This window comes from Equus przewalskii, chromosome 21, assembly GCF_037783145.1.
Source record: "Equus przewalskii isolate Varuska chromosome 21, EquPr2, whole genome shotgun sequence".
Classification (NCBI taxonomy): domain Eukaryota; kingdom Metazoa; phylum Chordata; class Mammalia; order Perissodactyla; family Equidae; genus Equus; species Equus przewalskii.
The window spans coordinates 22,984,927-23,008,073 of NC_091851.1; the positions used below are offsets into that span (position 1 = coordinate 22,984,927).

Here is a 23,147-nt window from a genome sequence, read left to right on the forward strand (position 1 = left end):
AACTGTAGCATGCATCAGAATCTCCTGGAAGGATTGCTAAAACGCAGATTGGTTAGCCACATCCCAGAGTTTCTGACTCAATAGAGCGGGGGCGGGGCCTGTGAATTTGCATTTCTAACAAGTACTAGAGTGATGCTGATGATCCGGGGACCACAGTTTGAGAACCACTGACCTATGGTGTCTTCCTTTGAGCAAATTTGTTCCATTGAACAAATCCTTAATTTTGATGTTTTCAAATTTGTTTATCCTCACTTTATGGGTGAGAGAACTAGAGCTCAAGGAGGTGAAGTGAATGACCCAAGGTCACACAGTGAGCTGGGATTCTGACCCTTATCTGGCTAACCCAGAGTCCATGCTCCCCGCTGCTCTGCCCTCCTGTCTACCAGCCTGTGGGATGTAGCGATTGCAGGCTGAGGCATTTGGACCTGAGGCCGGGGCAGCCTTAATAAGTTCCCGAGTGAGGCAGTCAGAGTGGGAGAAGTCAGTTGGCTAGGGCCAGGAGCCAAAGAGATAGGCCTAAGGGCTTTTACAAGAGGAGCAAGCTCAGAGATTGCCCACGGTCCTAGCCAGGGCAGAGTGACAAGGCTGCTGCGAGGGACAGTTCTTACCCCACAACTCCGGGTGAAGCAATTTCCCTCACACCCTGAGGAAGTACCCACCCACCCTGGGACTACCCTCTTACCAAAGCCGTGTAACCCCTTAGGTTCTAAGGTCCAAAGGGCCCTGGCTGGGGCGGCCCAAGCTCTGAGCATGGGGGCTCTGCCCACACTTCCTCCTGCAGCATCCAGAGATGCTGCCATCATGGTTCAGTTCCTGGCACTGCAGGAGGGGAAAGCCCCTGGGGGTGGGACAGCTGGTTCCCAAAGACCTCTGGGGGTAGTGTAAGGATGAAACTTCCCTACCGCCTGGATCCCCTGAGGGCAGTCCCAACACATGGACAACTGGTGAAGTTAGTGAAAATGTCTTCAGCTGCCCCTTCACACAGAAGCCCCTCCAATTTGGGGGCCCTCCAACCTCCCACTCCCTCCCAGTTTCCAACTGGAGACACCCAGCAATCCTTCACAACTGTGTTGGGGAGGAGTCCTGGGGCCACTGTCACTCAATCGCCATCATTTAGAGAGCACCCACTCTGCGCCAGACGCTAGAGGATGACATAGAACAACTCCTGCCCCCCAGGGGACTCCCAGCCTGATAGGGAAGACAGGTCCCCAAATTACCACAGCACAAAGTTGTTAATTGTAAAATGAAAGGATGAGAAACCAGCTCTTTCTGCGGAAGCCAGAAAAGGCTTCGCAGAGGAGGTGATGTATGAGTGAGACCCTGAGGGATGAGCAAGATTTTTGGTGGGTAAACAATAGAAGAGAGAGCCCTCCAGGCGAGGCCAGCGTGAGCAAAGGCAGGCATGGCACTCTCCAAGACTGGTAACCAGTTAGCTCTAGTGCCGTGGTTAGGCACTCCAGCCCTGGGGTCAGACTAAGTGAGTTTTGAATCCCAACTCTGTCATCTGCTGGTTGGGTGACCTTGAGTAAGCCCCTAAATGTCTCTGGGTCTTGGTTTCCTCATCTTTAAAATGAGGATAATGACAGCATCACCCTGATAGATCTCATAGATTGTTGTGAGGCTTAAACAAGATAATCCACATAAAAGTACATATGGTAAGTACTCAATGAACATGACCGTTAGTATTGCTGGAGGAACATGGGGTGTCAGGTGAGCAGGGCTTGCAGGAGAGGAGACCAGAGAAGGGTCAGATTGAGAAGGGCCTCAAAGGGAAGGCTAGGAAGTGTAGGCAATGGGGAGCAACCTCATGGGCTTGCGTCTTCTTGAAGTGAATCTGGCTCTTTGGAGAGGAGGGTTGACTGGAGAGTCAGGAGGGCCTGGGCACTGGGGCAATGGGGCAGGAGCCTGGGGCATGGACCAGACGAGAGATGCTAAGACCTGACTCAGAGGGGGTCAGAGGAGAGAAGAGAGGAGGGCGGCTTCCAAGGGAGAGGGAGGGGAAGAAGGCTCCCTGCTGGCTCAGAAACAGCAGCCTCTCGAATCATCTTTTGATTAGACTCATTCATTCATTCATTCATTCATTCATACATTCCACAACTATTTATTCAGCACTTGAACCTGGCCTCATGGATTTACATTCTAGGGTGTTTATATTACTATAAAATAATGCTATTTGGAGCTTCCAGATGCAGTAACCACCCAATCAGGCCTAAATGATCAAAAATTGATAGCCCTCTTGGTGTGTCCTCCCATTCTGGACCTGTCTATCCTCACACATTTCAGATGATGGACAAAGGGTCTTAGAGCCAGGCCAACCTGTCTTGCCCCATTTCCTGTGATGGGGACTTCACTGTTTTCTGTGACAGCCCTTTCCACCTAGTGCAAGAGCTAACAACTGCCTCCTTGTCCACATCACCTCCCGCACCCCCCCACAACCATCGCCTTCTAGAACTCTCCACGGCACAACTGCTCCCTTAGCCCTTGGCAGCCTTGCAGTGATGTGCAGAAAATGATGCGACTTGCAGAAACTTCTCATTTCTGTCTGAAAGCAACTAGTTTACAAAAATTGTTTTCGACGTTTGTCATGCAAAAGGATAGTGCTCTTGATGTATAAAGAGGACATTCAAATAAATAATAAAGACCCACAGCCCAATAGAAAAATAGGCAAATTATCTCTACAGTTCACAGAAAAGCAAATACAAATGGCTCTGAAACATGTATCAAGATGTTCAACCTCACTCAGAATAAGAGAAATGCAAATTAACACTACATTGAGAAACCACTTTTTTCAAGTACTAGATTGGCAAAGTTTGGGAAGTTCAGTAACGTACCGTGTGGGTGTAGGTGTGAGGAAACAGGCATTCACACATTTTGGGGGGAGGGTAAGTTGGTATAAACCCTATTTAGCAATATCTACAAATATTTTAAATGCACTGACCCTTTGATGCAATAATTCCACTGCCAGAAATTTCTGCTACATTTATACTCATGCAAGTCGAAACGATGAACGTACAAGGAAAATTATTGCAGTGTTGTTTCTAGTAACAAGAGATTAGCAATACACCAGCTGTTCAGTGATAGAGGACTGGTTAGATAAACTGTGGCTCATGCAGACAATAGAATACCATGCAGCCGTAAATAAGAACAAGGTAAGCTTTCTATGTGCTGATATAGAATTGTCTCCAAGATACAGAGTAAGTGGGGAAAAAAAGTAAGGTGCAGAATGCACTTTGGAGAGTGCTGTCTTTCTGTTTAAAGAGGGTGGGGGGGGGGGTATATGGATGGAATCGTTCTGGAAGGATATACAAAACAGGTTACAGTTGTTGCCTCTGAGCTGGAGGAGTGTATGGCTGTAGAATAAGGAGGGAAGGACACTTTCATGATGTGTCTTACATGTTGTGCTATGAATATGAATTACAGAAAAGCAATTTTTTTTAAACCACTGTTGTGATATTTATTGTACTCTGTAACACCATCTGTTTTCACGTCTGTCTGGCCTCCCCACCCCAACCCCCAACACACACACACACACACACACACACACACGTCTTCTGAGAGGAAGGAGGAGGGCTGGTTCTGACTCATTCCTGCACTCCTTTAGCCCAACACAGAACCCAGCTCAGAAAGTTTGAGTACATATTCATGATGACCACCTTCTCCAAGAAGACCCCAACTGGTCTTGTCTGCTGTCCCCAAGGAGCATTCATGCTTGTGTGTAGACCCTTCCCACAGGGAATAGGGATGAGCTGTGTAACCAGAGTGACGCTTCACCTTGCCCCCCTGGATCGCCCACTTGGGGGGAAGCCAGCCCCCCTGTCGTGAGCTCACTCACGCAGCCCTGTGGACAGGTTCACATGATGAGGAACCGGGGCCTGCTGCCAACAGCCGTGTGAGTAAATCGTCTTAGAAATGGGCCCCACAGCCCCAGTCAGTGCCGCAGATGAGTGCAGACCAGGCTGACCTTGACCGCACCTTGTGAGAGACCGGGAGCCCGAACCGCTGAGCTCAGCTGCTCCTAGATTCCCGGCGCACAGAAACGGTGTGCGGTAACAACTGTTTATCATGTTTCAAGCTGCTGATCTTGTTTGTTACACTGCAGTATATAACTAATACAATCAGTAAGTCTTTATTAAGCCTTTACTGTGCGTCAGTTCTGTGGGGGATGCAAGAGAAAAAGACATGGTCCTGCCCTTAAGGGAGCAGGTCGTGTGCACATTCATTCCTAGACTCATTTGTTCCTTCAGCTAATATTTATTGAGCACTTACTATACACCTGGCCCTGTGTTGAATGCTGACTCATAGAATATTGGCAATTAAAATACACTGTAGCACAAGAGGGAAATTTCTGGAGTGATAGAAATGTATATCCTAATGAGGTTGAAGTTACATATTACATATATATATATAAAATGAATTTGTAAAACTTCAGCAAATGAACATTTAATCTTGTGTACTTAGTTGTATGTAAATTTTATATTAAAAATACTGTAAACAGGGGCTGGCCCCGTGGCCGAGTGGTTAAGTTCGCGCGCTCTGCTGCAGGCGGCCCAGTGTTTCGTTAGTTCGAATCCTGGGCGCGGACATGGCACTGCTCATCAGACCACGCTGAGGCAGCATCCCACATGCCACAACTAGAAGAACCCACAACGAAGAATACACAACTATGTACCAGGGGGCTTTGGGGAGAAAAAGGAAAAAATAAAATCTTTAAAAAAAAAAAATACTGTAAACAAACACTGAACTCTAGTTAATAATACGTGTGCTGCAGTAATTTACTTTGATATACATTTTTAAAGATGACTTGATGGACCACTAGACAGAGAGACACAGACAGACGTGAGAAAGCAAGTGTAACGTTAATGGTAGAACAAAGGCGGTAAGCACAGGCGTTCTGTTGTAAAAGTCTTTCAATTGTGCCATGGGAATTTTCAGAATAAAATGGTTGGTGAAAAAAGACCCTTAATAACTATATATACCAATCCTCTCATTTATTATTATTGTTTTAATTACACAAGTAAAAACAAATAGTTTACAGTTTAAAAAAAAATAGAGAAAAAGTCACCATCTCTTTCTCCCAGATTCCCTTCTTCTTCAGTGGTCCCCTCTGTTCTTGTCCGCTCCGTAGTTTCTGGACCTCCCTCGATGCATTTACATACATATATAGGTAAATACAAAACCATGTTATTTTTTGAAATGAGTGTACCCTCTATGCTAGTCCGCAAGTATGTCTTGGGGATCTCTCCGTGTTAATTGATGCACATCGCCTCAGCTTTAAAGTGCTGAGTAAGGGTGTGCCTCGCATTCAGGATGCCAGGCTCAGAGACGTCTTGCTCAGGAACACGCAGCGAGTCAGAATTGCTGAGACTCGACCCCATTCTCCTAGCTCCCAGGCCTGGGCGCACCCTGCAGGCTCGTGGCCACCGCTGACCCGGGGCCGGGCGGGAACTGGGGCCCTTTTTCCTGGCAGAGTGCGGGAGGGCGGGCCGGTCCCGCTCTGCCCCGCCCACCCCTCCTCGCCTGGGCCGGCCCGGGCTCTGCGCACCCGGACCCAGGAGGAAGTCCGCTAAGCGCTTCCTCTTTTCTCGGCCTCTGGGGACACTGGGGAACGAAAGGGGGGTTGTGAAACCGAACCGTTCCCCACCCCCCAGGGGGGACCCGTCAGCTGGAGGTAGCCACGCAGCTGGAAGCAGAAAAACAACTTAAGGGCACCCCCAGCACTTCCACGCCTGCCCAGTCCCACCACACCATTGAGCGGGAGGTCAGCTGCCTCTAGGATGGTACCTGGCATAGGTAAACTTACAAGACACCCATAGGCCAGTCTCCCTGGTTACCCACACGAGAAAGCCCCATCTCCTTATCTGCTGCTGCTGCTGCTGCTGCTGCCACCTCCAGCCTCATCAGCTACCTGTCTATGCCTAGGGCTTCAGGCACCAACAACACAGAAGGTCTGAGGTTCCTCAAACAGCCTTGAGGGCTGTTCCTCCCTCAAGCCTTTGTCAGGGTGCCCCTTCTGTCCGGAAGACCCTTTGCTGTGATCTTCTACTAGCATCCTTTAAGCCTCAACCCATCTCCTCCTCCAAGAAGTCCTCCTTGATGGACCCCAGGCTGAATCAGTGTCCCTCCTACTTGGTCTGACAACATCATGGGCCTCTCTTTCTCTACCACAGCGTTTTCCTTTCTGTATCTATGTTATTGATCTAGGTTGTTGTCTCCCTAATTGGATTGGACATTGCTTGAGGGCCAAGACTATCTTGTCCCTTTTTGTGCTCCCCGCCCCTGGCAGAGAGGCACATAGTAAGCCCTTATTAAATTTTAATAGAATTAATCAAGGAATGAAGGGTTCGGATGCCAGCATTATCATTCACTGGCTGTTCATAAAGTAAGTTCAGTTTCTTTGTCTGTAAAATTGGCATGTGACTAGTACCTGCATGGAACTTGCAAAAAAGTAGAAGAGACAGACAATAAACAGATTAACATGTAAATATGTACTCCAGTGCCCGGTGGTGGCAAGTTCTCCGGTGAAAAATAAGGCGGGGGGAGGGGTGCTGGAGAAGGTGGAAGATGGAGGAGCTTTTTAGGAAGAGCGGTCAAGGGCCTGCTAAGGGCTGTTGGGAGTTTCGCAGGGGCTAGTCTTCTCAGATTTTCATTTGCCTCCCTTGGAGATTGAGGGCAGCCGTGACCTCCTGCCTGGAAGGGTGTAGCTGTGAAATGAACATTGGCTACTTTGCAAATAAAAGGGGAAATATCCGAGCCCTGAAATAAAGATGTGGCTCTCTTCCCCATTCCCCATCCTGTTTTGAATGTAGAATGATCAGCAGTGGTCCCAAAGAATTTGAAATATGAAATTCAAATGCCCCTAGAAATAGGAAAATATATGTTTGAAAGAGCTGCCCTCTGACCCACTGTAAAGTGAAGGCTGCATTGTTCCCTAGCTCCTGCTCTCCCCCGAGGCCTGAGCCCTGTGCCCTGTACTCCAATCAGCAGCTCTCTCCCCAGTCCTCAATCTCCAGGGCACACTCACTGAGTTTGTGTAGTGACAAGCCTTTGGAGGTCCACTGGAGGCTCACAGACCTGGGCTTGAATCCCAGCTCTGCTGCTTGCTGGCTGCGTGACCTTGGGCAAGTGTCTTTATCTCTCTGAGCCATCCATTTATAATCATCCCTATCTCAAAGAGATTAAATGAGACGACGTCAGTGAGGGCACAATAATAAGAGCTTTGTATGCCATAATTCAATGACCTGGTGAGGTAGGTGCTCTTATCATTCCGCTTGGCAGATGAGAAAACAAGTCACAGCTAGTGAGGGGCAGTCAGTTCAGCCTCAATGCCTTTGCTTCCATCCTTCCTCCATCACGGACGCACTGTCAAGTGCACACCCAGAACCTTTCTTGACTCTTTTCATCCTGTAGAATAATCCTGCCCAGCCTCAGTTCTATTTTGTCCACGAAGTCTCTGATTTTTCTAATTGACTTTATTTTATTTTTGAATGGTTAATATATTCAAGTGGTTCAAAATTCAAGAGTACAAGGGTATACTAGGACCAGCGTCTCCCTCCCTCCTCTGACCCCCAGCTGCACAGTTCCCCTCGCTGGAGGAAACCAGCGGGCCTCAGCCCAGGCCTGTGCTGGCAAATTCGCACACGTAAAATGCCATAGAAGCCGTCAGGCGCCTTCTCCCCGCCCCTCACCCACTCGTTTTCTATTAATACATAAGGAGTTTCCTCATTCTTTTTTAAAAAACATTTTTATTGAGTTATAATTCACATAGCATACGTTCCTCCTTTTAAAATGTAGAATTCAGTGATTTTTAGTATATTCACAGTGTTGTGCAACAACTACCACAATCAATTTTAGGACATTTTCATTACCCTCCTCCCCCCAAAAAACCCCATACCCATTAGCAGTCACTCCTATTTCTTCCCAACCCCAGCCACAGGTAACCGCTACTCTACTTTCGTTTCTATAGATTTGCCTATTTTGGATATTTCATGTAAACGGAATCATATAATACGTGGTCTTTTGTGACTGACTTCTTTCATTTGTATTTTCAAAGTTCCTCCATGTTGTAGCAGGTGTCAGTACTTCATACCTCTTTATTGCCAATAATATTCCATTGTATGGATAGACCACATTTTATTCATCCATTGATGGACACTGGAGCTGTTTCCACTTTTTGGCCATTGTGAATATTGCTGCTATGAAAATTTCATAGACAAATTTTTGTGTAGACATACATTTTCGATTATCTTGGGTGCGTTTCCCTAGGAATGAGGTCGCTGGGTCATATGGTAACTCCATGTTTAAGCTTTTGAGGAATTGCCACACTGTTTCCCAAAGGGGCTGTACCGCTTTACAACCCTACCAGCAATATATGAGGGTGCTCATTTCTTCATCTTCTCATCAACGCTTGTGATTATCTGTCTTTCTGATTGCAGCCATGGTAATGGATGTGAAGTAGCATCTCATTGCGGCTTTACTTTGTATTTCCCTAATAGCTAATGATATTAAGCTTCTTTTCATGTGCTTATTAGCTATTTTTATAGCTTCTTGGGAGAAACGTCTATTTAGATCTTTTGCCCGCTTTTTGATTATGTTGACTTTTTATTCTTAAGTGTGACTTCTATATTCAGGATACCAGTCCCTTATCAAAACTGTCATTCGCAAATATCTTCTCTCATCTGTGGACTGTCTTTTCATTTTCTTGATTGTGTCATTTGCAGGACAAGTTTTTAGTTCTGATCAAGTCCAGTTTCATCATTTTTCTTTTGTCCCTTGTGTCACACCTAAGAAGGCTTTGCCTAGCCCAAAGCAGGAAGATTTACTTCTAAGAGTTTAATAGTTTTAGTTCATGCGTTTAGGTCTATGATCCGTTTTGAGTTAATTTTTGTGGAGGATGTGAAGTAGGGGCTCAACTTGATTATTTTGGGATTATCTAGTTGTTCCAGCACCATTTATTGACAACATTATTTTTTCCCACATTTAATTGTCTTGGCAGCCTTATTTGAAAATCAATTGGCCATAAATATGAGGCTTTATTTCTGGACTCGCAATTCTGTTCCAGTGATCTATATTTTTATCTTCATGCCAGTACCACACCTTCTTGAATATTGAAGATTTGAAATAAATTTTGTTTTGTTTTTCTTTTAAAGGTTGGCTCTTGAGTTAACATCTGTTGCCAATCTTCTTTCTTTTTCTTCTTCTTCTTCTCCCCAAAGCGCCCCAGTACATAGTTGTATATTCTGGTTGTAGGTCCCTCTGGCTCTGCTGTGTGGGACGCCGCCTCATCGTGGCCTGATGAGTGGTTCCATGTCCGTGCCCAGGATCCAAACCGGCGAAACCCTGGGCCACCAAAGCAGAACATATGAACTTAACCATTCAGCCACAGGGCCGGCCCCTGTAGCAAGGTTTGAAATTGGGAAATATGAGTCCTCCAACTTTGTTTTACCTTTTTAAGATTATTTTGGCTGTTCTGGGTTCCTTGCATTTCCATATGAATTTTAGGATGAGCTTGTCTGTTTTTACAAAAAAAAAAAGAAAGACATCTGGGGGTTTGGTAGGGATTATGTTGATCAACGTGGGGAGTATTGTCCTCTCATAGTAAGTCTTCCAATCCATGAAGGGATGTCTCCCCATCCCATGAAATGACTATTTAGCTCTTCTTAAGTTACTTTCAAGAATGTTTTTCAGGGGCCGGCCCCGTGGCCGAGTGGTTAAGTTTGCAGGCTCCACTTCGGCTGCCCAGAGTTTCACAAGTTTCGGATCTGGGTGCGGACATCGCACTGCTCATCAGGCCAGGCTGAGGAGGCGTCCCACACAGCACAACCAGAGGCACTCACAACTAGAATATACAACTACGTACTGGGGGGCTTTGGGGAGGAGAAGAAGAAGAAAAGAAAAAAAAACAAGATTGGCAACAGATGTCAGCTCAGGTGCCAATCTTTAAAAAAAAAAAAAAAAAAGAATGTTTTTCAGTTTTCAGAGTATCTTGCACTTGTTTTGTTAAATGTATTCCCAAGTGTTTTATTCTTCTTGGTGATATTGTAAATGAAATTGTTTTCTTAATTTTATTTTCAGATTATTCATTGCTAGTGTATAGAAATACAATTAGTTTTTATACATCTTTATTCTTTTTGACAACTGCTTGGTATTCCATTAATGTACTATTATTTATTTTCTCAGTCCCCAAATGATGGACATTGAGGTTATTTCCAGTCTTTTTCTAGTAAAAGCAGAGCTTCAATGACTCTCCTTGTACATATCCGTGAAGTCTCAGGCATTCTGATCTTTTCTCTCTCTGAGCTCCTACGATTGTCAATTGTCACCACCCTGGCCTCCGCCACTATCATCTTGCCCTTGGATGACTGCCTCAGCCTGCACACTGGGCTCTCTGCTTCCCTCTGCCCCTCCAAGCCATTCTCCACCCAACAGCCAGAGAGATCCCATTAAAACAACCCAGTGTGGCTTACTCCCTTGCTCAGAACTCTCCCAGAGCTGCCATCTTGTGTCAATTAAAATATAATATCAATACCAAGACATTCATGGCCTCACAATCTGGCCCCACTACCTCTCCAACATCATCTCCATCCCTCTCTCCTGCACCCGCTCTGTTCCAGCTACACTGGCCTCCTTGTACATGGGCCTCCAAATGTGGTCTCAGGACCTTTGCTGTTACTATTCCTTCGGCTTGGACCACACTTCCCCCAGATTATCAGGTCACTCAGTCCTCAGTTCAGCGGGTCTCTGCTCACACGCCCCCTCTTCAGAGAGCCCTTCCCTGACCACTCTATCTCAAGTCTCACCATTACTTCCCCTCCCCTCCTTGACACCTCTCCCCTGGCCCTGCTTTATTTTTCTTGTAATCCTTGTCACCCTGGGAGATAGGATGTTAGCTGAGTCTCGCGGTGGCTCACTGAGATGAATACTATTATTATTCTCACTTAGATGAGGAAGCTGAGGCTCAGAGAGGTGACGATTTGTGTAGGTCACTCAGCTGATGCATGGCAGTGCAGGGGGTTGAGCTCTAGTCTGAGTCCAAAGACACAGCATTTAGCACCACTCCCTGTGGTCAGCTACATTCCCCAAGACAATGACTGAATGAAGAGACAACATGTTTGCCACCCCAGATAGTAGTAAGGCAGTGTTTTAGTATAAAATCTGTAATTGTATAAATGTTCGTTGATGCTAATATGCATTAGATGGGAAATTCTTTTCCTAATTAAAAAGAAAAAGGCAAGGATGTGGAGAAACTGGAAACCACACATCGCTGATGGGAATGCAAAATGGTATAATCACTTTGAACACCACTTTAGCAGTGTATTATAAAGGTAGACATACACTTACTACAGGACCCAGCAATTCCACTCCTAAGTACTTACCCAAGAGAAATGAAAAACATGTCCACACAAAGACTTGTATATGAATGTTCATAGCAGCTTTATTCATACGGCCAAAAACTGGAAACAACCCAAATGTCCCTCAACAAGTAAATGGATAAACAAATAGTGGTACATCTATGCTATGGAATACTATTCAGCAGTGAAAAGGAACAAAAGACTGGAACATGTAACAACACGGAAAATCTCAAAAACAATAGGTGACTAAAAGAAGACAGACATAAAAGAAACATACTGTATGATTGCATTTATGTGAAAGTCTAGAAAAGACAAAGCTAATCTATAATGACAGAAAGCCAATCAGCAGTCACCTAAGGCAATGGTGGGCAAGTTGACTGCAGTAGAGTGTAAGGGAACTTTTCAGAGTGATAGAAATGTCCTATATTTTGATGAGGATGGTGGTTACACAGGTATATACATTTGCCAAAACTCACCAAGCTGAATATTTATAACGGTGCATTTTATTTGTAAAATCAGGCCACAATAAAGTTGATAGGAGCTTTGGGAACATGTACAGGGATTTTTATTGCAGTACGACTTTTTTTTAGCCAAAAAAAAAAACTGGGGGGACATTGGCTGTTAACAGAACGTTTCAGCCATCTGCGGCCCTTTGCCATCAGAATGGCAAACTTGTGGAAAAAGATGTAGCTGATGCCTGCGATGACCCTCTCATGTCCCCAGAACCTGCATCTCTCTTACTGGAGGCTCTCTTTGGTGGCTGGGGCATGCATGGGGCAGCCCAGAAGTGCTGGCAGATGAATACCCCCAGGGACCATCCCTCATCCAATGTCTGACAGGAGTTGATGTATAAATGCCCCAGCTCCCTCATCCCTCAGATTGGATACCTCTGAAGTGGGCAGAGTACACTGTCTCCAGAGGTCCCTGCCCAGAAGGATTGAGCTCCAGGAATTCACAGCTGCAACTTGCTTGATAATGCTCTCTTCATTGGCTTCCTTCCCCTCCCTGTCTCGTTCACCCACTGCCCCACCCGTGTTGTCTGCGTCTCCCGGATAACCTGCTTTCATTTGAATCTGTGATTAGGGTCTGCTTCTCAAGAACTCAAATTAAGACCAGTGGGTGATACCAAGGGTTGGCCGAGATATGGGGAAATGGCGGGAGAGGAATTGGGGCAGCCATTCTGCCCACGTCTGTCACTCTTGGCAAAGCAACTCTTTATAAATTTCTCACTCACGTCCATAAGGGGATATGGTAGTGTGAAGTGGTGTGCAGTCTAGGAGTCAGTGACCAGGGAAATGGATAAGTAAACTGTGGAGGTTGTAGACAATGACCTTCAGCAACATGGCTAGATAGATAGCAATAACCACGATGGAGTGGGGAAAAAAGCACAAAATCAAACAAGTACCATTCAAGTACATTAGACATACAAGTAAACACTACCTATTTTTTAAGTGCATACATGTATTTAAGCTCATATACCAAAACATAAGAGCAGGGTCATTATCTTTCTCATTCATGGGTCTGTCCCACCCCCCATCCCCCACAGGGAACATCTGGTCGTGTTTGGAGACATTTTTGGTTGTCATACCTGGGGAAGGGGGTTGCTACTGGCATCTAGTGGATGGAGTCCAGGAAGGCTGTTCATCATCCCAGCGTGCACAGGACAGCTCTCTGCAACAAAGAATTATGGGGCCCAAATGTCAACTGTGCTAAGGTTGGGAAGCCCTGGCAGTGAGAGCCCAGGACGCTGCTGCCGAATGAATGAACGGATGAGATGACAGTGGCCTGAACTGGCTTGTAGCAGTGGGAATACGGAGATGCAGGGGGATTCCTGTACATTTTGGGGGTGTGTTTGGCAGAATTTAGGGTGACAGTCCCTCTCCTTCCCAGGAGTAGACTGCTCTGCCCTTGCGTGGCCCTGGGCACATCTCTTTCATCTGGGGCCTCCAGCAGCCCTCCAGCCCGACTTCCTGCCCACTCAGCTTTCCAAGCCCTCTGAGCTGCCCGGAACCGGCCGGTAATGAGCCAAGGCGGTTCCCGCGGGCGAGGGACTTTGCATGGCGTTTGAATAGCGAGGGGCCTGTGGAGCGGAAACCGCTGACCACAGAAGGGCCCGAAGGCCTGGGACCCGGCGCGGGGGAGGGGCTGGCTGGAAGGAGGGGGTTGGAACGGCGGCGGAAACACATCGGGAGGCTTGGGGGGCGTTCAGAACCCTGTGAGTGTGACGAGGGTGGGGTTAGAACCCCCGGAGGGTAGGTTTGGAGTCTTTGGGTGGGCGGAATTAGCACCCTGGGGGGCGGATTAAAATCCTTTGGGAACAGGGTTGTCATCACCCACGAGCGGGATCAGCAGGCTTGGGTTAGGGCTATAGGTCTTGAGGGCTGGAACGGAGCGTTAGGATTCCTCCGTCCGCCGGCTTAGAATCCTTGGAGGCAGGCTTAGAAGCAGGCGGTGGGCCAGGTTAAAATGCCTTCAGACGTGGCATTCAAAATCCTTTGAGGCAGAATTAGGATTTTGGGAGCAGGAGACCCAAGAGATCTCGGGGTTCTCGGAGGGCAGGCAGGTTAGATCCCTGGGGGTGGGGTTTAGAATCTTTGGGGGCCCAGAATCTTTTAGGGCGTTGGGAGGCGGGATTAGAATATATTAGGGGAGGGGTTGGGATATTTGGAGGAGGAGACGGGGTTAGGACCTCTAGGGGACGAGGTTATTACCTTTCAGGGATGGGGTTAGCATCCTCGAGGGCAGGGCTAAAAAAAAAAGTCCTTAGCCAGCGGGCTTAGGATCCTGGGAGGTGGGGAAGGAGGTTATGATCCCTGGGGTGGGGTTAGAACCGTCGGAGGCGGGGTTAGGACACTTGAGGCGGGGTTAGCATCGCTCGGGACAAGGCTAAGGCGCCCAGAAGACCCGTGGGCGCCACCGCGTCCCTGGTTCCAGCCCCGGCGCCCCGCCGAGGCCTTGAGGCGAGTGGAGGGGACCCGGCCAGGTCAGGGCGAGAGGCGCCCGAGAAGACGCGACACGGAAGCCCCAGCCTCTTTTTCTCGAAAGTCAGTCCATCTTTCTCCGGGACGGACTCCCCGGGCCCCCGGGGGCTGCTGAGCTGGGGGGGCGCTCGAGCTGCGAGGATCCGGGCTGCCCGCAGGAGGAGGAGCGGGCACCCAGGTGAGTGTCGCGGGCGGAAAAGGGGGGACACCGGCCGGTGAGCTCGGCCTGAGGGAGCCGGGTGGTGGGCAGGGCTGGCTGGGGTGCAGCGCGGGCAGGGAGGGGAGAAGCGACCGTCGGCGGAGCAGCGGACAAGCGGTGGGATGAGGGGCCCGATCGGGGGTGGCGGGGAAGGTGCCCAGATGAGAGGCAGACCGGCCGGCTGGGAACCTGAGAAAGCCGGAGGGTGTGACTTGACGCTCTGAGCCGCCACTTCTCTGGGCCCTCCAGGTTCCCCTTCTGCAAAAGAAAGAAAGAAAAAAAAAAAACAGAAGGAAGGGATGGGGCTTCACGGCGCCCGGGAGGGGAAGGCCCTTACGGTTCTTGGTGGGGGTGGGTCACCGGTCACAGCGGGTTGGCAGCGGGTCGTGGGGAAGGGGGCAGCTGGCCGGAGGCGTGACGTGCGAGCCACACCCAGGCGGGGTTGCAGCTGGGTGCCCTCGCTGCGCCCCCTCCACCCCTGCTAGGCCCGGATCCCCAGCAGGTCTAGGTCAAACCCCAAAACCTCACGGACAGACCACAGGATATCTGCCCCACGGCTTTCTGTGAGACCTTGGGCAAGTCACTCTCCCTCTCTGAATTCCAGTTTCCGCATCTATCAAATGGGGCTATTAATTCTTTCCTCCAAGGCTGCAGTGAGCTGCTGTCCCTGAGAGAGAATTTAGAGAAGTGGTTCAGGAAGGCGGCTTCTGGGAGCAACCTGCCTGTAGGACCTTGGGCAGGGGATCTGGCTCTTCTGTGCCTGGTTTCCACAACTGTAGGATGGGGATAATAGTAATAACGGCTCCCTCACAGGGTTGTTCTGAAGGTTAGATGGAGTTACTGAAGGAAAGCCCTTAGAGCGCCGCCTGACATTTACAAGCTTAACACTTGTTAGCTATGGTCATAGGTGTTACGGTCTAGCCCAGAGGTTCCCAAACTGCAGCAGTCCATCAGAATCACCTGGAAGGCTTGTGAAAACAGATTTAAAACCCTGACCCCAGAGTTTCTGATTCAGCAGGTCTGGCACGAGACCCCGAGAATTTGCATTCCCAAATGGTGCTGATGCTGCTGGTCCAGGGGCCACACCCTGAGAACCACTGGTGTGACCTCTGTCCAGCCCGGAGAAAGACCTCAGTGGATGTCAGTTCCCTTACCCCCGGCTTTCTCTTCACTATCCTTTTTGGAGGCTGGGGGTTAAAACACAGAAAAGTGAAGAGAATAATAAACTAAATATTCCAGGAACCCACCATCTAGAATTAACAAATGTGAATGTTTTATCATGTTTGCTTCAGATTTTTAAAAAATAAAATTACCAGAAGTAACAGATAAAGTTGAAGCCTCCCCACCTTGTGTTCCTTCTGTCCCGTGTCTCTCCCTCCCCACAGGCAGCGTCAGGAACCAGAGTCCTCCCAGTCTGGGCCTTTATTAGTTTATTGCATTTGTATGGAGGCCTAAACAATACATAGTATTGTTTTCTCTATTTTAAAGATCCACAGAGATCTTTAACTGAGAGATTCTTCTGCAATTTCCTTTTTTTCTGCCTTCCTGTCGCTAAGTTGTCAGGATCCAGCCCAGGGTGAGAAACAGAGGTCTGGCTCATTTCTTCTAACTGCTGTGGACTGTTCCAGCAAGCGGCCACCCCACCTTATTTCTCATTCCCCTGTTGATGGACATCAGGCTGTTCCAGGTGTTCACTACAACAAGCGGTACGGCTAGGACCCTCTGCTGTGTGGCCTTGGGCACATGTGTAGGTGTTTCTTGGGGAAAACGCCAAGAGGCTGGATGGCTCTCCAGAGGGGGCCCCTGTGACCCTGGTGTTTTGTGTAGGAGGAGGACTGAGGTGTGGGAGGGTTACCCAGGGAGTCTGGGCCAGAGAATAAAGAAGAGTCTGCTTCTGCTGATCCCCCCACCCAGCTCTCTCTAGACTCAGGGCCACCATCCCAGGTCTTAGGTTCTCCACTGCAAGAGGGCAAAGATCATCTGCCGCCTTCGCTGGGCCTGACACTTAGTAGGTACTCAAACAATGAAAAAACTGAATAACAAACCTTTTAGCTTATTTTTTATATCGTCTTCTTTTCTGTGCATTTTTTAATTTAATATGCTTAGTAAAATGCTGCATGTACAATTTTTATCCTACTTATTCACTGAGCATTCCATTGTAAGCGTTTTTCTGTGCGATTTAAAACATCCTTGAGTTTTTATGGCCACACAGTATTCCACTGTTTGGATGCACCGTAGTTTGTTTAACCATTCTAGCAAAGCACTTTTATGGGGTTGACAATATTTAAAAATATTCTTTGAGGTTAAATTCACATGGCAGTATAAAATCAACCCTTTTAAAGGGTTCAGTGACATTTAGTACATTCACAAGGTTTTGTCACTGCCACCCTTACGTAGTTCCAAAACATTTTCATCACCCCTAAAGGAAAAAAAGACTCCTATTCCCCGCCCCCAGCCCTCGGCAACCACCGGTCTGCTTTTCGTATCCACGGATTAATTTATTCTGGACATTTCATATAAATGGAGTCATACCATATGTGATCTTTCGTGTCTAACTTCTTTCACTCAACATATGTTTTCAAGGTTCATCCCACATCATAGCGAGTGTCAGTATTTCATTCCTTTTTATGGCTGAATAACGTTTTATTGTATGGCTATACCATACCACAATTTGTTTAGCCATCTGTCCGTCTATGGAAATTTGGGTTGTTTCCATCCTCTGACTATTGTGAAGAGGGCTGCCGCGAACAGGTGTGGACACGTATGCATTTGAGTACCTGCTTTCAGTTCCCTTGGAGTGGCATTGCTGGGGTCTATAGTAATTCCATTGAACTTTTTGAGGAATGGCCAAACTGTTTCTCACCATTTTACATTCCCATCAGCAACAGACAAGGGTTCCAATTTCTCCACATCCTCACCAACACTTGCTCTTTTCCTTTCCTAAAAAGTATTGTTGTTATAGCCATCCTCGCGGGTGTGGGAAGCGTGACTCTTTACCCCACCCCAACCCCGCTGCTCTCTGGGAGTCCTCACCCCAGAGAGTAAGTAGAAGGGTGTCTGTACCCGGGGACCGGCCGGGACTTGGCCTTTAAACTCTTCTGGAAGTAAGTCCTGGGAAGGCACAGACGTATCTGTCTTGTAAACCAATGTGTTTCTAACACCCGGCACCTGGCACATAGTAGGGCCTCAAAAATATTGGATGTACAAATGTTGAACAACCTCTCCCCTCCCTTGCCTGAAATATTTCTGCACACGGGTGTTTTCCAGTTGACCCCTCACAGTGATTCTTTTTGACTAGTTGATAACGCTTAAACTCAAGAGAGCTCACATAAATCTGGATTTTTGTCTTCTCTTGAAAAATTGGAAGAGTTGGCAGCCCTGGGACAAGAACCTCCGTCTCCCATGCTCCTCTGCTGTTCACTCATGGCAGCATTGCTGAAGCTGAAAAGGGGCTGCCCTGTGGACTGCACCTGAGCTGTCCAGTTGGCAGTACACTTGCCAGGGCCACTTTCCTCATGCGGATGACCCTGTGGGCCCCTATAGCCATTTGAGTTTTCAAGCCCTGCCCTCCAACCATGACAAGGCTTCCCTTTTTCTAGAAAAGGAATATCAGGCCCAGAGAGACTAAGTAACTTTCCCAAAGTCACACAGCAAGGTAGAAATACAATCTCTCTTAGCCTCTGTCTTTCTAAACAAACCCCTACAGCACTTTGATCCCCACCCTGTTTCTCCAATTTCCCCCAGCCCAGGACTGGGAGTTTTAGTGTACCTTCAGAGCCATGGTAATGATGCAGAAGAAACCCTTACTCGAATGTAAATGACCCTTGTTCTTGGCCAGTGTCTGTGGCCACATGTGTTGCACTCTGTCTCTGTGCCCTCTGGATGGCCCTGCACTGGGGCTTGCATTCCTAATTCTGCCCTAAGATACCTGCCCGAGCTCCCACCATCCACCTGGAGTCCTTTGGCCCAGGAGACAAAGATGCAGCCGAGAGAATAGGAGATCATCCCTCACCTCTGCCGGAGATATGAGGAATAGTGGACAGAGCGAGCGCTAATGCCGCCTCAAACAAGCTGTGGTGCATTGGACAAATTCCTTTACTCTCTGAGTGTCAGTTTCCTCATCTAAAAGTGGGACTAAGACAGCCAGTACCTCACAATTCGTGCAGTACAATATCTTTGATGTTAACACACACAAAATGATGCCCCGTATTTTGTATGGGTATGTAGGTCTTAACTTGAGTTTCCCCAGAAACAGACCCTGGAAAAGATTTCAAATGCATTGACTATTTAGTTTCTTTGGGAGCTGACCCCAGAGAACCCAGGGAGGGGGGTAGGGAAGTGAGCCAGAGAAGAGAAGACAGCAAGCAGAGGTCTGTGAGCCAGCCGGTCACCACTCAGGGCTCCTGGAGCTCAGTCCCACAGGGATCTCTGGGAGCCTCTCTCCAGAGGTGAGGGAACTGGGATATTTATCCACCTGTTCCTGTCACTCATTGGTTGAGGCTGCTCCCGGGGGGATGGTATTTCTCTAGCACTCACGCTTGCCAAGCTCATGGGCAGAGCAGGCACCACTGGCCACAGAGAAATCTCTCGGGCAAAGAGGTGCAGATGCCGGCAGTTGGAAATCCAGTGAGCGTGTTCTGCAATGGCGAAGGGTGGAGTGATGGGGCCGGGCACCGCCGGCCTCTGCTTCAACAGGAGCGTCTGTGAATGCAGACGCAGGGGCTGCCTGGAGGGACGAAGGGATGGCCGACGAGGGACTGTGAATCCAAGGATACCTTTTTTGATCTGCAATGTTTTTATTGTTAACAAGGACAATGTACTGTTTTACTAGGTGATGAAATGTAATTTAAAAAACAAAACGCATACCCTCCAAAGCAGAAAAGAAACTGGGGCTCTGTCAACTCTAAAAGAGCTGTCAACAGTAAAAGGGTCAGAGCTCGCGCTGCTGAGGTTTCCATTGGTGGAGGACACACTGGGGGCAGCTGACCTTGGAGCATGACTGGAAGTGAGAGTGAAGAGTTGCCCCTGGGGCGAACTGGCCACCACTTCCGGTCTGAAGGGGGCAACTCAGTGCCAGTCAAGGGAAGACTGCTCCTCTACAAGCAGAGACGAACAGACACAGCCCTGCGCAGCTTAAACACACACGCGTAGCTCCTGTTTAGATGGGGAAACTGGGGCACCCAGGAAGCTAGAGGGATGTCATTCAATTATGCAAGAGTTTATTGAGCACCTACTGTGTGCTAGTTTCACACACGGGGCTGCAGCCGCATACAAAACCATCCTTACCCTTGTGTGTCTTACATCCTACGGGAAGACAATGATAAATCCATAGGTGATACACTAGGTGAGTTAGTGCAGGGCCTGGAGGAGCAGATTCTCAGAGAGGTTAAATGTGCAAGAAATTTGTGAGAGGGCACGCCTGTGGGAGAAGCGAGGGGAGGCAGGGAGAGGCATCAGATGGCAAGGCGTGCTTGACTCCAAGTGAAGAAGGAAGGGGAGGAGGGAAGGAAGGGAAGAAGAAGGGAAGGGAAGGCGGGGTGACTTAGACTGCAGTGCAGTTCTCAGGAAGCCTTGGCAAGGCTGTCGAGGAGCCTTGGCCAAAGTGACCGATCAGAGGGGCCCCTGGCACAGGCCTGCCTCAGTGTCCCCGCGGGTCAGCCATTGGCTGGGAGCAGCCATGGCAACGGTGATGGACTTCAAAGCACAGTAGCTGGGGCCATTGGTCAGTTCCGCTCTCTGCAGTTGGAGATCTGAGGGACCCGTTCTCATGGCTACCACGTTAGGTAGTGGCTAAAGCTGTGAGGAATACAGCTGGGAAAGGGCTAGAAAGTGACGGGAGTCGGGGGCGGGGTTCCTATCTTAGCCAGGGTGATGAGGGAAGACCTCTCTGAGAAAGCGAGATCTGCAAAGAGATCTGGGAGAAGTGAAAGAGGCTTTCTAGGTGAAGAACATTCCAGAAAGCAGCATGTGCAATGGCCCTGAGGTGGAAGCATGGTTGGTGAGTGAGGAATAGCAAGAGGCTAGTGGCTGGAATAGAAAAATCAGGGAGGGCTCGAGGGAGACAGGACTGAGGGGAGCCTGGATCACGGGGCCTTGCCAGCCCCTGAGGGGACTTGGGCTTTTATTCCAAGTGAGACGGGAACCCTAGGAGGTTTTGAGCAGAGGAGGAACGTGACCCGACATGTTTTAAAAGGCTCTTTTATCTGTAAGAGGCAGAATGGGGATCCAAACTTGGCTTTTTCTAACTTCAAATCCCAGCCTATATTTTCCAAACTTCCCTGCCCCTTGCCTACCTTAGAGGTAAGATTATTCTAAGGTGGTTCACAGTTGCCCCTGAATTCTGGAGCTGACCAGGTGGCCTGAGGCTCACATTGAACATGCTAAGAATTTAGTACGTTTGGAACAAGTAGCTGGAACACGTGCGTCTCAGAACCAAGCCTCTGGCCAAGTCAGGCGAATGACCAGCCCGAGTTCCTCTTCAGGCTGTCGCTATCGTGTAAACCAGGGCACAAGGCTTGCCCTTTCTGGGGCTGCTGCTCCCACTGCATAACGAGGGTCTCTCCAACCCCTCCTGTTTGCAAAGTCGAAGTTGTGAGTTCTTTGAGCAGAAAGAAGCTGAGGGTCAGAAAGGGGAGAGATGAGGAGTCAGAGGTGACCCCCAAATATCTGTTAGGGGCTAGAGCCTCTTGGGGGTTTGGGTGGTTCCTTCAGAAGACAGGGAGCCCAAAGAGAAGGAGCTGTGGGGCTCTGCAGCCCTGGAAACTCCATGGGGAATTGGGCCCTGCTCGGGAGGCTGTTCCCCCACCCCATGGCTGAGCTGTCCCGAGAAGGGAGAGTTCCTCTAACCAAACAGTCCTGAGCCCTGGGCCCCCCGGCGGTCTGCCTCCCTAAACTTCCTGTTTGGGTTCCTCATCCCCCTCCCTCTCCCTCCTCCCCCACTGCAGCCTCTGAGAAGGAGAGTCAGGAGAGTGGGGTTTCATTCTCCCTGCCACTGACCGTCACCTGGGGACCCTCTCTGCCGTGGCCCTCCATTTCATCAGCTGAATAGTAGGTTCCTAATTCTGGTCTCGCTGACTTCAGCCAAGTATGGTCAGGCCTGTAGAGGGTTGAACACAGTATGTTCACTCCACAAACGTAGATGGAGGGTCTAATACATGCCAGGCACTTTCTAGGTGTGGCTTCAGGGCCATCAGCTTCTTGGGGCCTACAGTCCACACACCTTCATCTACTCTACTGGCTCTACTCCCCTCTTTACTTCTCTTCTATCAAAACCTGCTGTCAAGGAAGTCTTTGTCGTAAACCATTTACACTTGAGCATGAATTGCAATCCCTCGTGAGAATTCCCTCCGCACTGGGCAGGACTCTTCGAGGTTTAAGAGGGCCGAAATCCAACTCCAACTGGCTCAGGCAGGAGAGGGAGGTCATTGGAAAGTCCATGAGCCCATCCGCTTCAGGCAGGGCTGGATCTAAGGGCTTGGGAACCTGTATTTCTCCATTTCTTGGCTCTGCTTTGCAACTGCAAGCCTCTTTTCCAGCCAAAGGCCAACGGATGACTCTCACTGGCCTGGATTGAGTCAAATGCTCATCTCTGATTCTATTACTGCCTCTCTGATGGGCCAGCCTTGATCACGGACCCACCCCCATAGCCAGGGGTTGAAGTCAGGTCTGCCCCAATCCATGAATTGGGAACGCAGGAGAGATGGTTCCCTAAGGAAACCTGTCGTCAAAGGAAGGGGGAGCAGATGCTACACAGGAAAGAACTACAGCTGTCCCCTTCAGAGAACTTCTCATCTGACATCTCACTTCCTATTTGGAGAAACTGAGGCTGAGAGAGAGGTTGGGATTTGCGTGAGGTCACACAGTGAGCTTGTGGCAGAGGTGGGCCCAGAATCCGGGGCTCCTCACCCCCAGCCCTCGCAGGCCTCTGCTTGAGCCTTAAAGCTCCCAGAGAATCATCTGCCGCCCACCTGACAGGATGCTCAGGGACATCCTTGACTCTGAGGGGGCAGGAGGAGTCTCCGGGGCCTGGCAGCCAGCGTGGTGATCATGAGAAGCAGCCGGGGCAAGCGAGCTGACCTTTCTCCTTTCCTTCCCACGCAGCCTGCAGAAGCTGAGGGGGCGAAGAGCGGGTTTCAGGTTCCAGGAGTTCAGCAGTGACCCGAGGAAGTGTCTTTGCCAGGGGTCAGCAGTTCTAAGCTAGTCTGGGGCCCGGCGGGTCACTTCTGCTCTCAGAGCCTTGTTTGCAACCACATTACACAAGAAATATGTGTTCAGATGTTTTAAAAAGCCTTTCACATCCCTGTCACACAGGACCTCGGCCCAAGCCTGAGAAGCAAGTGCCTCCTATTTTAAAGGGAATAAAATGAAAATGAGGCTCAGAAAGGGGAAGTGACTTACCTAAGGTCACACAGCCAGTCAGTAGCAGAACCTGGATCCAAACCCAAGTATTCTGACCCCAAGTTCAGCCCTCATTCCACTACATTGGTGGGTCTCAAATTTTGGTGTGCATAAGAACCTCCTGAAGAATTGTTAGAGATGCAGATTATAGGCCTTCTCCCCAGAGACTCTGGTTTATTCAATCCAGAGTGTAGCCCAGGAATATGCAAGAATCAGTAAGGA

At 48.9% G+C, this 23,147-nt stretch overlaps 1 protein-coding gene across 1 annotated transcript in view; it reads left to right on the plus strand.

Annotated features, from left to right (window-relative positions):
- The first annotated feature begins 13,447 nt into the window (after positions 1–13,447).
- Positions 13,448–23,147, plus strand: part of HCK (HCK proto-oncogene, Src family tyrosine kinase) — a 40,392-nt gene continuing 30,692 nt past the window's right edge. Inside the window, exon 1 of the mRNA XM_008525252.2 lies at positions 13,448–14,507. The gene's annotated coding sequence lies outside the window, so the exon portion shown is untranslated. The remainder of the gene's footprint in view (positions 14,508–23,147) is intronic.